This window comes from Cebus imitator, unplaced genomic scaffold (assembly GCF_001604975.1).
Source record: "Cebus imitator isolate Cc_AM_T3 unplaced genomic scaffold, Cebus_imitator-1.0 Scaffold98, whole genome shotgun sequence".
NCBI classification, from domain to species: Eukaryota; Metazoa; Chordata; class Mammalia; order Primates; family Cebidae; genus Cebus; species Cebus imitator.
The window spans coordinates 5,388,376-5,405,977 of NW_016107413.1; the positions used below are offsets into that span (position 1 = coordinate 5,388,376).

The 17,602-nt window shown below is 33.9% G+C and overlaps 1 pseudogene; it reads right to left on the minus strand.

The window, feature by feature from the left end:
• Nucleotides 1-15,356: 15,356 nt before the first annotated feature.
• On the minus strand, nucleotides 15,357-15,833 carry LOC108309898 (annotated as a pseudogene).
• Between the last annotated feature and the right edge of the window lie 1,769 nt (nucleotides 15,834-17,602).

Consider the following 17,602-nt stretch of genomic DNA (forward strand, 5'->3'; position numbering starts at 1 on the left):
TAGACACTTGAGGTCACAAGCATGAATGCATATGTAGTGGCTGTCAATACCCAATCTTGTAAGTCACGAGCCTGCTCCCAAGCATAACATGGAATTTGATATAAGATGTCTAACACCCTCTGTGATACTTATTAAATCTAATCAAATTAATATATGCTTATTAACAAGTCTCGGTATACTAAACTATGCGTAGTAACTGAGAAAAACTGGGAATAAAAAGAAAACAAGATATGTATCTTATTTTTCCCAGGACTTACTGTCTAGTTGCAAATATAAAACACATATGAAAATTTTAAGAACTTTACTATTTAACTTTTAAAGGTTTGAAATGAACATAATATAGCATTACTTCAAAGGAGAGAGATTCATAGGGATAGCCTGAGATGGCTGGTGTTCGGCAGCAGGTGATTCTTAAATATGAAGTCTGAAAGGTTATTCAGCTCTCAGATTGGCAAAAAGGAATTTCTAATTTGCTATTCGAGTGGAGATATCTGTAGATAAGAAATGGGAATCATGCAGGTAATTGCCATAACATAGAGGAAAGGAAACAATAAGAAGGCTCTCTAGCTAGAGCAGAAGAGTATGAGCAATATAGTCACAGAAGAGAGGCAAGGTGATATAGCGAAATGTCTTGCACAGGGATACATTCCATAAATACTGGTCAAAATGGAAGGCACCCAACAAGCAAGATGAGGAAACTGGGCCGTGTCCTTTGACTAAAGGGAGCTACTATCTTATATTATTTCTAGGAGGAATGGCAATGAATCCTGAGGGTTGGGAAAACTAATCAATAAGTAAGCAGTTAGGGAGAAGGGAAAGGAGCCTGGTGGCTGATGAGATATCAATCGGAAGAAAGTCACAGAAATCTGTGTTCGAGGTTCTGATGACCTGGATATACAAGAAAGAAGGAATGGAGTACGGGGGCAGGGGGGGCTATTTGTTTAAAAACAAAGATTTGGCAGTTCTTATGGCTATTTTTTTAAGTTAAAAAGACACCTTAAGTTTCAAAATAAAGTCACCAGAAATATTTATGAAGTCCCTAACACTCAGAATATATAACACTTAGTCATCACCACTAAATAGGCTCCATGCCTCTGACTTGATTTATTATTTTGATTTTGACTAAGCTTGTGATTCTGGGACCTTTGCCAAAATAAGTATATGTTGCTTAGTATATGTAATTTAAGAGAATAAATTGAAAGACTAAACGATACTGCCTAGAACGAAAGAAACCTTATTAATCACAGTAATACATTTAATTTAGGTAATTTGAGTCTAATCTGGAAAAGAGAGTAAACTGTCATAATGAATTATATACAAAAGCCAATAATTATTCATTTAATTAATCACTCAGGTAAGTAAATAACATATTCACCCAAAAATTTTATATTGCATACCTACTACATGTAAGAAACTGTACCAAATGCTGGAGGTAGAAGTAATAGTAGGACAATATCATTCCTTAAGAGACAGATTGATCAGAAGAATCACTCAAGACATCAGGGACCCACAGAAGTGTGGCCCCACACATGCTGCCTCAGACATCATGGAGAAGGATAGGACTCTGATGCGGAAGAGCAACAAGAGGTGTTGTATCATTTAAATGAAGTTAACTTTGCTTTTTTCCTCTTACTCTAGAGGCATTTTTTACTTCTTTCTTCTCTCATACCCAACATTCAATCCATCAGCATATTCTGCTAGTTCTACCTACACAATCTATCCCAAATCACGCTCTCGCTGGCTATGAACCTAGTTCAAATTCCAATCACCTCACATGTAAAAATCACTGTAACAGTCTCCTCACTGGTTGCCTTGCTTCCATTCTTGCCTTCCAGAATCATTTCTCCATCCAACATCCAGAATGAGTTTCTGGAATTAAGTCAGATCACATCATTTCTCTTGTCAAGGCCTACACTCCTTTAGAGAGCAATGCAAAGTTATCATATGACCTATACAGCCCTGAATAGACTGCATCTGTCTCCAATCTTCTTTTCATTCTCCTTGTAACTTCGCTTATGCCATATGGCCACCTTGCTGTTTCCCAGAAAATCAAGCATACACTCACCCCAGGGATCCATTCTTACTCTTTCCTCTGTGTGGAATGCTTTTCCCTAGATTTCTTCTCTTAATTCTTTCGTCTGCATAGACATCACTTAATGTAAATGTCTTCTACCAACTATCCTATCGAAAATAGCATCACCTATCAATTTCTAGTCCCATTTTATTATTTATCATATATTTGTTTATTATTTGTTTCCGTGCTGGAATAAAAATGCCACAAGGAGAGAAACTCAGTATGTTTTTGTTCTCTGCAGTATTCTTAGAAGAATGTTTGGTCCATGTGGAATGCCCACAGTCAGCATGTGTTGAACAGCTGAGTCAAATGTAACTGGCATGACCTTAAGGCTTTTGTTGTTTTCATCCTACGTAAATGGGCATTTAAACAAAAGATAATTATTAAAGAGATAGCCCCCCTTTGTACCCAGTAAGTCTATTGCCTATAATCCCTCTAATTGTTTAACAAGCCATGTATTACTATTTTTTTATTTTAACATTTAATAGGATTTCACAGAGATTCTGAACAAAAAACATTATGTTAGTCATGCTAGGAAAATTTTAAAATATAGAAAAGTATGCCTTAGAAAATCACCTAGAAATTTTTACTGTTATCCATGAGTAACTTTATGTAGATACCATATTGTATGTAAAATTGTGTGCCATGATTTTCAGTACTTAATATTTAGGCTTTCATTGTGTTGTGCAATTAAAGTTCTATGGGACTGTGATGCATCTGTGTCTATGTTTGTATATAAATGGTTTTTCATATTTGACATGGTGTGTCAAAATATGCTTCGATAAGCACATGTGATAACTCTCACCTCACTCTTGCTAAGAGTTGAGGAGCAGGTAGTAGAGAGGTTGTGAGCTCAAAAGCCAAAGAGAGATCTTCCAAGTTCTGGTACCAGCTTCACCACTTGTTAGGTTTGTGATCCTGGAAAATATTTAATCTCTTAGTGCCTCAGTTTTTTTTAATCTGTAAAAAGGTAATAATAGTGATATCAATCTCATAGGTTTATTAAGAGAATTAAATTAAATATATACAAAGTGCTTAGAATAGTCCTGGCAAATACTGAGCACATATAAATGTGAGATGTTAACAAAAGGAAAGTAAAATTCAGTATGTTGTATGAACATTTTAAATATTTAGCAATACGAATAAAAAAGTGATAATATTCAATTATTTCTTTTATCATAAATAAAATTAACTAATTTTCCATTTCTTGATCATTTCAATTTTTATTTTATAATTGGTCTGCTTAAGACCTTTGCTCCTTATTCTTTTATGAACACTGTTAATATATTAAGATTAACTCTATGTATTTATTGAAAATATTTCTCTAACTTGTTACATAAATTTATTATTTCTGTATTATACAGAAATTCTTAAATTTACATTTTAATCCTATCAATTTATGGTTAAAAATTTATTCCATTATTTTCTACTTCTAAATTTTTTCCAGCATTTTATGATTTCAAATTTTGCACTTAGCTCTTTATCTGGAAATTATTTGAGTATGTGGTATGATGTGAGGTTTTACTTTGAATTTTTCTGGAACCAATATTCTCAATATCATCTATTTAAAAATCCATCCATTTCCACTTTTACATTACTTCCCTTATATTAAGTTTTAATTTATGATATGTATATATATATATGTACACACATATTCATATATGAATATATATCATAAAATTAAATTCTATATCATAAAGATTATTTTTAATTTCAAAATAATATTTGTGGAATAAACTAAATAGATGAATTTGAGTTGAATTGACAGTAAGGATAAAAACTGCACTAGTATGGCTTTTTTTTTTTTTTTTTTTGGTCTCTGCAATTGAGACTAAATATTTCATTCACAAGGAACTCTTAACATAAAATCCAATTAAAGCTGAAAAGCAATGTGTAAGAACCTCCAGCAGTGTTTGCTGCATGTGGATGATCTGTGCAATGCTAACAGCTTCATATACTCACTGTGCTTGTGCATGAGCCTGTTACTAACAAGCCCACTCAAATAAGCTAGATAATGTATAGCACAATAAATAAAACAATTAAAAATATCACAGTGTCAAAGCATTTGTGAGAGTCTAATCTTTGTTTCTGGCCATTTAACCTAGTTTACCTGCTGTTGTTTTAAAAGTCCATACTCTCCTAACACCATAAAAACCCTAGAAGAAAACCTAGGCAAAACCATTCAGGACATAGACATAGGCAAGGACTTCATGAGTAAAACACCAAAAGCATTGGCAACGAAAGCCAAAATGGACAAATGTGATCTAATTCAACATCAGAGCTTCTGCACAGCAAAAGAAACAGTCATTAGAGTGAATTGGCAACCAACAGAATGGGAAAATTTTTTGCAATCTACCTGACAAAGGGCTAATATCCAGAATCTACAAAGAACTAAAACAGATTTACAAGAAAAAACAAACCCATTCAAAAGTAGGCGAAGGATATGAACAGACACTTTTCAAAGAAGACACATATGAGGCTAACAAACATATGAAAAAATGCTCATCATCACTGGTCATTAGAGAAATGCAAATTAAAATGACATTGAGATACCATCTCATGCCAGTTAGAATGGCAATCATTAAAAAATCTGGCGACAACAGATGCTGGAGAGAACGTGGAGAAATAGGAACACTTTTACACTGTTGTTGGGAGTGAAAATTAGTACAACCATTGTTGAAGAAAGTGTGGCGATTCCTCAAGGACGTAGAAATAGAAACTCCATTTGATCCAGCAATCCCATTACTGGGTATGTACCCAAAGGATTATAAATCATTCTATTATAAAGACACATGCATATGCATTGTTCATCGCAGCACTGTTTACAATAGAAAAGACGAGGAACCAACTCAAATGCCCATCGATCATAGACTGGACAAGGAAAATGTGGCACATATACACCATGGAATACTATGCACTCATAAAAAATGATGAGTTTGTGTCCTTTGTAAGGACATGGATAAACCTATAAACCATCATTCTCAAAAAAATGACAAAAGAACAGAAAATTAAACACCAAATGTTCTCACTCATAGGCGGGTGTTGAACAATGAGAACATATGGACACAGGGAGGGGAACATCACACACTGGGGTCTGTTGAGGGTGGACTAGGGGATGGACAGCAGGGGTTGGGGAGGTTGGGGAGGGATAACTTGGGGAGAAATGCCAGATATAGTTGATGGGAGAATGGAGGCAGCAAACCACATTACCATGTACGTACCTATCCAACAATCCTGCATGATCTGCACATGTACCCCAGAACCTAAAGTACAATTAAAAAAAAAAAAAAGTCCATGCTCTCATTAACACTGAAAAGGACAGAGGTTTTTGAGAGTTATTTAGACCTGCTGCTCACCACTAGCCCTCATATTTTAATGAACTTGACATTTTTAAACTAAATCAATTTCAAGTACCATGTCTTGAGCTCATCTCAAAATGAGCATGGAAATCTTGTTTTAAGTCTTTCAGGTATTAAAGATTGATGGATAGATAGATAAACCTTCACATACATACCTACATATTTACAATGGAAAGGTGATCCATTTCTACCCGGAGCTCTGGGACTGGATGACTGCAGGTATGTTAGGCTCCTCCACTAAGGAGAAGCACAGCCTCCTTCCGGGCAGCCAAGAAGAGAAATGTCAGGGCTGTGGCAATGATTGATTTTGGAACATGATAGAGCCCTTGGTTAATTTAGAAGAAAGGTGAAGGGTTCTTTCATTCACATCACATTACCCTTTTTGATTCACTTTTGGCTAATTCTTCCTAACCAAAGCTGCAGTTGTAAAATAAGCCAACCTTCTACAAGAGTTTTCATGGCATGTAAAAGCCGATCCTAAACCACAGAATTCTAGCTTTCATTTTGTGGTATGAAAAGTTCTGTGTTTTCAGTATATTTATGCATGTTAGTGGATATTATTTGTCCTTATATTATGGTTTTACTTGTTTTTCTGCAAATATTCCTGGTAGATTTTCCAAAGAAATTTGTAGCAATAAAGAGCTTATTTTGTTAAAAACTTGCTTGCTCTATGTTCTTTTGTGTAATTCAACAAATATTACTGGGTTACAAGAATAGATTCTGATTAGGGAAGAAACTGGAGAACCTATTTTAGAAGGTAAATACAGACTGCGCAGACTGATGCTAATATACAACTTATAAATCAGGAATACACAGTTTCCAAGGTCAACTTGAAGGGAGATATGTGAGTCAAAGCTCCTTACTAAATGCAGAGACTTTATACATTATATTCAAACAGTCCAGAGTAAGCTATACCACAAAACTAGACCACTGGTAGATGTGTCCATTCATGGCTAGAAGAAAAAGATTGAAGCCATTCAAAGTTGTTATTTTTGAGATTTCTCAACCTATGCTCTTTCAAGGTATAGCCCACCTTAGATAGACACAAGGTGAGAATATAGTGAAGGCTCTGAGTGAATTTCAAATAAGGCCTTTATGAGAGAGACATTTCTAAAGGCTAAATCAATCAAGTATTTTATTTTCCCAGGAGAAATTTTATCCAACCTATAAAGAACTGGTCCTCAAGGCTGCTTCTACTAAATTATCTCAGACCAAGGAACATTCCACATTTAAATACCTCTCATCAGAGTATCCTGTCATCTCTTACATTCTCCAATGTATCATCAAAGCTTCCTAGGATTCTAAATATGGTTGCTTATTTCAATGAGAGGCTAATCATCAGAGTAACTTTTTTTTTTTTAATGTGGGAAGAATCATCCACAGAGTTTGTCACTTTACTACATCAGGAATCCAAGTGGAAAGAGGGAAATGGGAAATTGGACCTTTCAATAGAACCCTCTTAGTTAACCTCATCAGTAGAGCTGTGGTTCAGAAAAGGGACAGGGTACACAATCCACCACACTATGAACAACACAAAGTGTTAGCTCTCATAAGGTTGAATAACAATGCAAGACCATAACACAAGGATCCTCTGGTTCTTTGTTGCTACTCCATCGAAAGAAGTGCTTTTGCTGCAGAGTTTGACCTGCTGGTGGAGGGAATGCAGCCCTATGCCATTTGCTACGTACTTGAGCTAGCTAAGGAGTGGAAAAGGGACAGCCATCTTTCTACATAACAATGGATCTCCTGCTCCAGGAAACAGCTTCAGTGTTACCCAGTATCTCATGATGTCAACACTGCTGACTCAGCCAGAAGCTTTGTTTTCCTTCCTAGGCCTCACTGCCAATACAACAAAATTAAAATGTGGAAGAGAGACACAAAACCTCTGAGACCAAAGATGAGTATTTCCTTAGGAACACAAACCCATATTTTTTCTACCACAGATTAAATAATTTAAAAAAAAAAAAATGTCCACCATTCTCTGGTTTCTCTGTTTTAATACTTTTGAGCTGCCTAATTGAGCCCTGATAAAAGGTATTTCTTGATGTTGGTCTCCCTGGCAGAAAGACACTTTCCAGAATGCCAAAAGGTTATGAATTTTTGCATCTGTCCAACATTCTATAATAAATAACAACCATTGTTTTCTTCCCCTGATACCTCATACTACAGTAGTCTTTCACAGAAAATTTCTCTTCATGGAACACAGAGAAAATCATGATACCTATATTACCTGTTGGACAAATTGGAATGAGTTTTGAAATAGAGGGAACTTGGTGTAAAATTAATTACATATTCTAACAAAGATAAATTATTAGTAATTAATGGGCACATTAACTTTTGCATTTATATAACTTATAAATAACTTTTATAATTTATATAATTTATAAATAACTTACAAAACTTCCAAAGAAAATCTTAAATTTAATGAGAAACTTTAGATTGTTTTCATGATGATAATTTTTTAAACATTTGTAATGCCTATACACAATTTTTGATCAAGATATCCTAATAACAATATCTTCGAATTTTTGGCAGTTACTATAAGAATATTTTTCCACATGACAGAAAATTGAAGTTTATTTTTTGCTTTATTAACCTGTGAATGAACACTTCTTTTTCTCCATTAACATGATTTCGGATAATTCCATCTCTTATTGTGCTTTAGAGTTTGATTATTCTTCAGTCTTAATAGTGCTTCCTTGTCTTTCACTGATATATACAATGTTATAAAATTGTGTCATAATTCAAATGTATTTAAATTCCTTTAGAAGTTTTTCAGATTAAATATTTTTTAAAATGACGAAGAGACTTCCAGTTTCAGCTATGACATGTAAAGAAATTAGAAGTTATCACTCCCATCCTTAATAACAAGAAAAAGGTAAACAAACTGAAAATCACTGACTGTTTGGGATCCATCATGGAATTAGACATCACTAGACAAACCGAAGCCTCAAAATATGAAGAGACATGTGTGCTGAAAGACACACAGGACAGATCTGCTTCCCTGGAACCAAACTACCTAGAGCCATATAATGATAATTTTGAGGAATTGCTGTAGGAAGACTAATCCTAGCTTGTGCAATATGGCAACAAAATAAAAATAGAAGTTATACATTCACATGTAAAACAGGAAAAAGAAAAGAAACAAGCTTAGACACAGATCTTACACAAAAATATTTGCAAAATATATCTGATAAAGACTTTTATACAAAATATACAAATATTTAAAACTCAACAAGAAAAAGACAATAAAAAATAGGCAAGAATTCTGAATAGGCACCTCATCAAAGAAAATCTACAAATGGCAAATATGCATATGGGATGCTATTCAACCCCATTTGTTTTTAGAGAAATGTAAGCTATCACTACACAAGTATTGGAATAGCTACAGACTAAAAATTGGCAATAGCAATTGCTGGCGGACATAAATATCAGCAAGAACTCTCATCCATTGTTTGTGGAAATGCAAATGATATGATCACATTCTAAGACCATTTAGCAGTTTCTTACAAAACCAAACATATTCACCATACAATCCAGCAATCATGTTCCTCATTATTTACCCAACTGACCTGAAAACATTTCCACAAAAATCTGCACTCCAGGTTAATAGCAGCTTTCATTCACAGTTGCCAAAAATGACATGCAGTCAAAATATTATTTATTAGGTGAATGGATAAAGTGTAGTGCATCTATATAATGGAATATTATTTAATAACTAAAAAATAATCGATCAAGCCATGTGAATAACAAGGCTGAATCTTAAATATATACTTCTAGTGAAAGAAGTCAGCCTGAAAAGGCTAGATACTACATCATTATATTTTCATGATATCCTGAAAAAAGGCAAAACAATAGGGATAGTCAACAGATCAATGGTTGTAAGAGTTTGGTGGGACCGGGAGGGCTAAATAGGCACAGTACAAGGACTTTTTTAGGGTGATGAAACTCTTCTGTGTGGTACTGTAATAGTAGATGCATGACAGTCTACATTTGTCAAAATCATAGAACTTCACAGCACAAAGAGTGAACCCTAATAGATACAAATTTTAAAAATCTTTTAGGGGGCTGGACATGATGGCTTGTGCCTGTAATTCCAGCATTTTGAGAGACCAAGGCAGGAGGATCACTTGATGCCAGGGTTTGAGACAAGCCTGGGTAGAAAGTAAGACCTCCTCTCTAAGAAAAATAAATAAATAAATAAATTAGCTGGGTGCGGTGACATCTGCCTGTAGTTCTAGCTATCTGGGAGGCTGAGTGGGAGGATTGCTGGAGCTCAAGGCTACATACGATGCACTATGATTGTAACACTGCACTCCCCCTGGGCCACAGAGCAAACCTTGTCTTTAAAAAAATTAAAACAAAAATAAAAGTAAATCATTTAGAAGGTTGATGACTGAAAATTTGCAGAACAAAGTAATGATTCCTCAGACTGAAAGTGAAAACAGAGTGTTAAAAAGGATGAACAATAATAAATACAGAAATATGCCATGCTAAAATTTCAGTGTATCAGGGATAAAGAGAGTATCTTTAAGATAACCTAAAAGATGAGTCAGATTAACTACAAAGGAGCACTCACTAGAATGACATGAGCTAAAATAAATGTGAGAACACAATGAGATATTTTCAAAGTGCTGGGAGAAAAGGATGTCAACCTAGAGTTTCATATTTAACTAAGCACTTTAAAGAGAAATGATGAAACAAAGACATTTCTAGATGCTCAAAGGTTAAGAAGAGTTCAGGAATTACAGAGGTTTGCTGAAAGAGATACAAAAAGAAGAACTTAAGTCAGAAGAAAAGAGGTCCTAGAAGCCAAGAATGAAATGCAAAAAAAAAAGATGAATATATTATTTGTTGGTATATTTAATTAACATCTGATTATGTTCTGCTAAGGAAAGTTAGAATTAATATTTTAAAACAAATGGTAAGGAAAATGGCAAGGTTTGGTGAAAAATTTAATTATACCTATATTCTCATCTTTCTGAGGAGATGAATAATAATACTGTAGACAAATCTTACGTAGACTTGAAGAGAAAATATATTTTTTTAATTTCATTTTTAATTTTTGTGGGTACATCATAGGTATATATATTTATGGATTACATGATATTTTGATACAGGCATGGAATGTGTAATAATCACATCAGGGTAAATAAGGTATTCATCACCTCAAGAATTTATACTTTGTTTTACAAACAATTCAATTATACTCTTTTTTAAATAATGTACAATGAAATTATTTTTGACTATAGTCACCCTGTTGTGCTAGAAATATTGGTTCTTATTCATTCTTTCTAACTATTTGTTTGTAACCATTAACCATCTCCACTTATCACCCATTAATCATGCCCACTTGCCCCTGACTCCTCCACTACTGGTAATCATTGTTCTACTCTCTATTGCCATGAGTTCAATTGTTTTAATTTTTGGTTCTCACAAATAAGTAAGAATATGCACATTTTGTCTTTCTATGCCTGGCTTATTTCAATTAACACAATGATCTCCAGTTCATTCATGTTGTTGAAATGATTGGATCTCATTCTTTATTAATCGCTGAACAGTTATACTCCGTTATGAATATGTACAATTGTATTGATCTATTCATCTGTTGATGAACACTTAGGTTGCTTCCAAAGCATGGCTATTGTGAATAATGCTGCAATAAATATGAAAGTGTGTATATCTCTTTGATATGCTGATTTCCATTATTTTGGGTACACATCTAGGAATGAGATTTCTAGATCCTATAGTAGCTCTATTATTGTTTTTTGGGGGGAGCCTCTAAACTGTTCTCCATCATGATTGTACTAATTTACATAGTCGCCAACAGTGTACAAGGGTTCCTGTTTCTCTACATCCTCACCAGCATTTGTTATTGTCTGATATTTGGATGAAAGCCATTTTAACTATGATGAGATAATATCTTATTGTAATTTTTGTTTGTATTTCTCTGATCATCCGTGATGCTGAGCATCTTTTCTTATGCCTGTTTCCCATTTGTATATTATCGTTTGAGAAATGTCTATTCAGATATTTTGCTCATGGTTTTACGGGATTATTAGATTTTCTCCTATAGAGTGTTTTGAGCTACTTATATATTATGGTTATTCTTTTGGACCGATGTCCTGTAGAGTTTCCCCAATGTTTTCTTGTAGTAGTTTCATAGTTTGAGGTGTTAGATTTAAGACTTTAATCAATTTTGATTTGATTTTTGTTTATTGCAAGAGATAGGGGTCAGATTCATTCTTTTTCATATGGGTATCCAGGTTTTACAGCACCCTTTATTGAAGATACTGTCCTTTCCCTCAAAGTATGTTTTTGGCACCTTTGTCAAAAATGAGTTCACTGAAGATCTATGGATTTACCTCTGTGTTCTCCATTCTGTTCCACTGATCTATGTCTGTTTTTAAAGCCAATACCATGCTGTTTTGGTTACTATAGCTCTGTAGTATAATTTAAAGTCAGGAATGTGATTCCTCCAGTTTTGGTCCTTTTGATCAGGACAGCATTGTGTATTCTGGGTCTTTTGTGGTTCCATATAAATTGTAAGACTTTTTTTTCTATTTCTGAGAAGAATGTCATTGGTATTTTTATGGGGATTTCATTAAATCTATAGATTGATTTAGGCAGTATAGATGCTTTAACAATATTGATTCTTCCCATCCACGAACATAAAATATCTTCATTTTTTAATGTCATCTTCAATTTCTTTCATCAATGTTTCCAAGTTTTTATTGTGGAGATCTTTCACTTCTTTGGTTAAGTTTAATTCTTGATATTTTATTTTGTTTTATGTATAGCTATTGTAAATGAAATTACTTTCTTGATTTCTTTTTTAGATTGTTTACTGTTGGTGACATAAATGGTGCTGATTTTTGTAAGTCAATTTTGTATCCTGAAAATTTATTGATTTACTGAATTTATTTATCAGTTCAAATAGTTTTTTGGTGGAGTCTTTAAGTTTTTTCAAATATAAGACCATATCATCTGCAAACAAGGACAATTTGACGTCTTTCTTCCAATTTGGATGCCCTTTATTTTTTTATCTTGTCTGATAGCTCTAGCTATGACTTCCAATACTATGTTGAATAACAGTTTTAAATTGGACATCCATGTCGTGTTCCTGATCTTAGAGAAAAGGCTTTCAGCTTTTCCCCATTCAATATGATATTAGCTGTGGCTCTGTTGTATATGGATTCTATTATGTTGAGGTCTGTTCTTTCTAGAGACAGTTTTATAAGAGTTTTTCTTCTATCATGAAGGGATATTAAATTTCATGAAATGATTTTTGGCATCAATTGAAATGGTTATATGATTTTTGTCCTTCATTATGTTCATATGTGTCTACACTGACTGATTTGCATAGGTTGAACCATTTTTGCATCCTTATAATAAATTCCACTCGGGCATAACCACTGATCTTTTTAATATGTTGTTGACTTTGGTTTGCTAATATTTTATTGAACATTTTCACATCAATATTCATCAGTGATATTGGCCTGTAGTTTTTCATTTTTTAAATATACTTTTGTTTGGTTTTAGTATCAGGATAATACTGGCCTTATAGAATTACTTTAGAAGTATTCCCTGCTCCTTTATTTTAAGAGTTTTAGTAGGACTGATACTAGTTCATGTTTAAAAGTTTCATGGAACTCAGCACTGAAGCCATCAGGTGGAGGGCTTTTCTTGCTCTGGGAGACTTTATATATTATAGTATTAATCTCATTACATGTTATTATTGGTCTGCTCAGGTTTTAGATTTCTTTGTGATTTAATCTTGGTAGATTGCAATGTGTCAAGGAAATTATCCTTTTTTTTTCCAGATTTTTCAATTTACTGGTATAGAGTAGCCACAAATGATCCTTTAAATTTCTGTGCTATTGATTGTAATGTCCCATTTTTTATCTCTGATTTTATACACTTGGGTCTTTTCCCCTTTTTTTCAAAGTTAGTCTGCCTAAGGTTTTGTTAATTTTATTATTCTTTCCAGAAAAATAACTTTTTTCATTGACATTTTGTACTGTTTTCTTCACTTCAAATTTATTTCTGCTTTGATCGTTATTATTTCTCTTCTCCTACTAATTTTGGGCTTGGCTTCCACTTGCTTTTTTAGTTCTTTAAGATGTGTCATTATGTTGTTTATCTGAAGTTTTTCTTGTTTTTTCAATGCAGGCACTTACAGCTATAAACCTCCCACTTAGTACTGCTTTTGCTTTATCCCATAGGCTTTGCTATGCTATGTTTTCATTATCATTTGCTTGAAGAAATTTTTTAATTTTTTTCTTTAGTTCATCCAACTTTATTGAAACGTGTTACAGAAGACAATTCAAATAAAAGCACTGTCTACTATAGAAATCTGAGTTATGTTTTATTATAAAATATAAAATACACTAGTTTAAACTACAGTGTAAAGGAATTTTTTTAATTAACAGTGTCTCCTCATTAAATGTTTGCAAAGTTTCTTCCCAAGCACTTACAACTAGATACAGCTTTTTTAAAAATTCAAATTTTACAGTCACTTTAACATGAGAGACGTTCATACTAAGGTACTTCAGCCCCAGCTTTCACAGACCATTGGAAGTTAGAAAGTACTTTGTTGCTAAGTGAAAAAAATTCACGTTTTTCGTATCAGGGAAAATTATACTAGACTAACAGATTTAAATGAGCAATAACTCACATATATTAGAGAGAAATCTCCTCTTGCCTTACAAATACAAAATAAATTCTTTAGGTTTCCCTTCTCTGTAGAGACCATTAGCTCACTGTGAAGGCTTGAGCCTCAGTAAGTATAATTTGAGGAAAAAAATAAAACAGACTTCACCACAAGAAATGGCTAAAAGAGGCATCTCCTGCAGGAAACTTCAGTGATTATTTATGTTAAACATTCAATCTTCAAGCTCCTTTTTTAAACTTACTCCATTCTCAAAACCACTGAAAATGAAAAGAATAAATTTGATAGTCCTCATGTCAAGGCAGTGTTCATTGTCTCTTGATATTTTATCCCATTTACTATTGACAATGTCTCCCACACTCCTGAAATTATTTAGAGGTTCTCTCTATGACAAACTCTTGCTTGTTTTAGCTTTAGGTATAACACTGACATCTTTTGAAAAATGTGTTAGTAAATACTCAAGTTCTGGCCTCATTTCCTGATGCATAAAGCATGAAAGCAGAGCTGTCCTGTGTAGACTGCTTTTGTACCAACTGTTTAGGAAGGTCCTTGACCTCTAAGCTTTCCTTTAGAGAATAACATTCATAGAAAACAAATTTCGTTGTCAAACACCTGTTCCTAATTCAGTGCAAAGCAATACAACATGGCACAACTCCATTTGTTTTGTTTTATGCTTTGCTCTGTAGAGAGGGTGGTCTTGCTATGTTGCCCAGTCTGATCTCAAACTCCTAGCCTCAAGCTATCCTTCCTCTTCTGCCTCCCAAAGTATTGGGATTCCAGGTGTGAGCCATGCCTGGCCCCATCTCCAATTATTAGGCTTTATCTCATGCAAACTTAAAATTTAAAAAATAACTCCAGGCCCCAATGTAGATCATGAACCTACTTCAGACTCAATATGGTAAAAACCAATTTTTTAATTTTTCTAGTCTTCCTAAAAGAAGTGTAGTGGTTTTGGCTAAAGACTAATCAACATTGTAGATCCAGTGTGTTGTCAAAGAACATAATTGCTGACCTGGTAACAAAACTATTCTGATAATCCAACACATGGCCGAGATTCTCAGACAAGAATTAAAGGCATTCTTTTGGATTCTGTCCTTTAATAACTTTCAGAGGAAAATCATGAAGAGACTTCCAGCTCAGTAAAGGCACTGATCAAAGCTTGGCAAAAATGGGCTCGTTTGCAGAATTTAGGTGATGTTCCTCAACAAATTCAGCAGGCCAAAGGAGTTTTTTCACTGATAGAGCTCTCTCCACTCACTGGTTCTGTGCCAATTTTCCATAGCTTCCTCTCCCAGCATCATAGTCCCGCCTATACTCATCCTGTACCTGGCCCCCAAATTGCCCACTGCCGCACTGCCTGCCGTCCTTAAAGCCTGCGTCCCAATCTGCATGAATGATTCAGTCATTCAGACGAGTTCCATTTATGTACCGCACAGCATTTTTTGCATCTGCTCATGAGTAATACTCCATGAAACAGAACCTACATGCTGTTTTCATTTTATCCAGACCCATAATGATTTTCCTTATGTCACGACTTTTGCTGAAAAGTTCATAGATTTGTTCTTCAGTTGTGTAAAAAAGAAAGATTTCCAACATATAACGTATAGCTTTTCTTCAGTAATTTTTCTTGTTTTTCATTGTCACCCTGGAAGTGCTGGTCCCAGTACTGGCTCAGCTCCAGGTAGGATTCGTTGCACAGCGCCTTCAAGAGGCCACCAGACATAGTGCAGAGAAGCAGATGAGGATATGGTGACTTCTAGCACTGAAATTTTAAAATTTCCTTCTAAATTTCTTCTTTAAAACCCATTGGCCATTCAGTGGCATATTGTTTAATTTCCATTTGTTTGCAGTTTCCAAAATTCCTCTTGTTATTGGTTTCTACTTTCATTCCATCATGGTCAGAGAAGATGCTTGATATTATTTCAACTTTTTTTGAATTTTTTAAGATTTGTTTTGTTACCTAACTTATGGTCTATCCTTGATAATGACCCATGTACTGAGGAAAAGAGTAAGTATTCTGCAGCCATTGGGTGAAATACTCTATAAATATCTACTGAGTCCATTTGGTCTATAGTGCAGATTAAGTCTGATGTTTCTTTTTTTGATTTTCTGCCTGGAAGATCTGTCAAATGCTGAAAGTGGGATGTTGAAGTTACCAGCTGTTTTTTTGTTTATTGGAATCTATCTCTCTCTTTAGCTCTAATAATATTTGCTTTATACATCGAGGTGCTCAAGTGTTAGGTGTATATGTATTTACAATTATTATATCGCTGCTTAGTTGGTCCTTTTATCATTGTACAGTGACCTTCTCTGTCTTTTTCTTTTAGTTTATTTCTTGAAATATCTTTTCTATGATAAAAATACAACTACTACTGCTACTGTTTCTTGGGTTTTGTTTGCATGGAATAGCTTTTCTCATGCCTTTATTTTCAGTCTACATATATCTTTACAGGAAACGTTTGTATGTAGGCAACAGATGATCGAATTTTGTTTCCTAAGTCATTCATCACTTCATGTATTTTTAAGACTGAGGATTAAAGTAATGTAAAGGTAACTAATAAAAAATACAGTCCATTTGATCAAATCAGTGCAGGAAATTAAAACACAGATTAGGAAATGATTACTAATATAACACAAGTTAGAAAAAAGTTCAAAGCAAGTTAAGAAAAAGCATACAAAATAAGGAAAAAAATGGAGGAAATAAGTGCACATATAGAAGTAATAAAGATAATATAAGTGAACCAAGATGAGCCACAGAAGGACAAAGTTCATCAGAGTGGAAAAATAGTCACTGAGTTTATTACATCCTTTTTCCTGACATCTCTGCTGGTGATATCTTGACACAGAGACATGGCATGTCACTTATGTTAGCTAGGAGGGAAGGCTATCTACTATGCATTTCAGGGCCACTATAGTTCAATGTAAATAACATAAATATAGATCATAGAGTTTCAAGTTAGGTTTATCTAGAGAAACATTCCTGGGAAATGAAAACAACTGATATCAAAGGTCCATTATCCCCTCCCCAGTTAGCAGTAACCAATATAATTCATATTTAAATCATTATATTGAAATTGGATAATGGCAATTGGTGTATGTATACACACACATTGTATTAGCAACACAATTAGTGTGACACTCAAATTTACATATATGTGTGTGTGCGTATATATACACACATATATACACACATATATACACATATATATATACACACACACACATATATATATGTAAATTTGAATGTCACACTAATTGTATTGCTAATACTATCAAATGATTTTCTGGATCCAGTTAAAATGTTTTTTTTTTTTTAAGGTACATTTTACCCATGCTTCATCTTTCATACCTCCTGCTATTTAGTCCTGTGGCTGATTATCTGTGTTTTAATGTTCATACACATATAAACATTAGCCTCTTTTGCTCATTAAATGTTATGTTCCATGGAGTCCAAATATATATATATATATATATATATATTTTTTCTTCCTGCTGCAG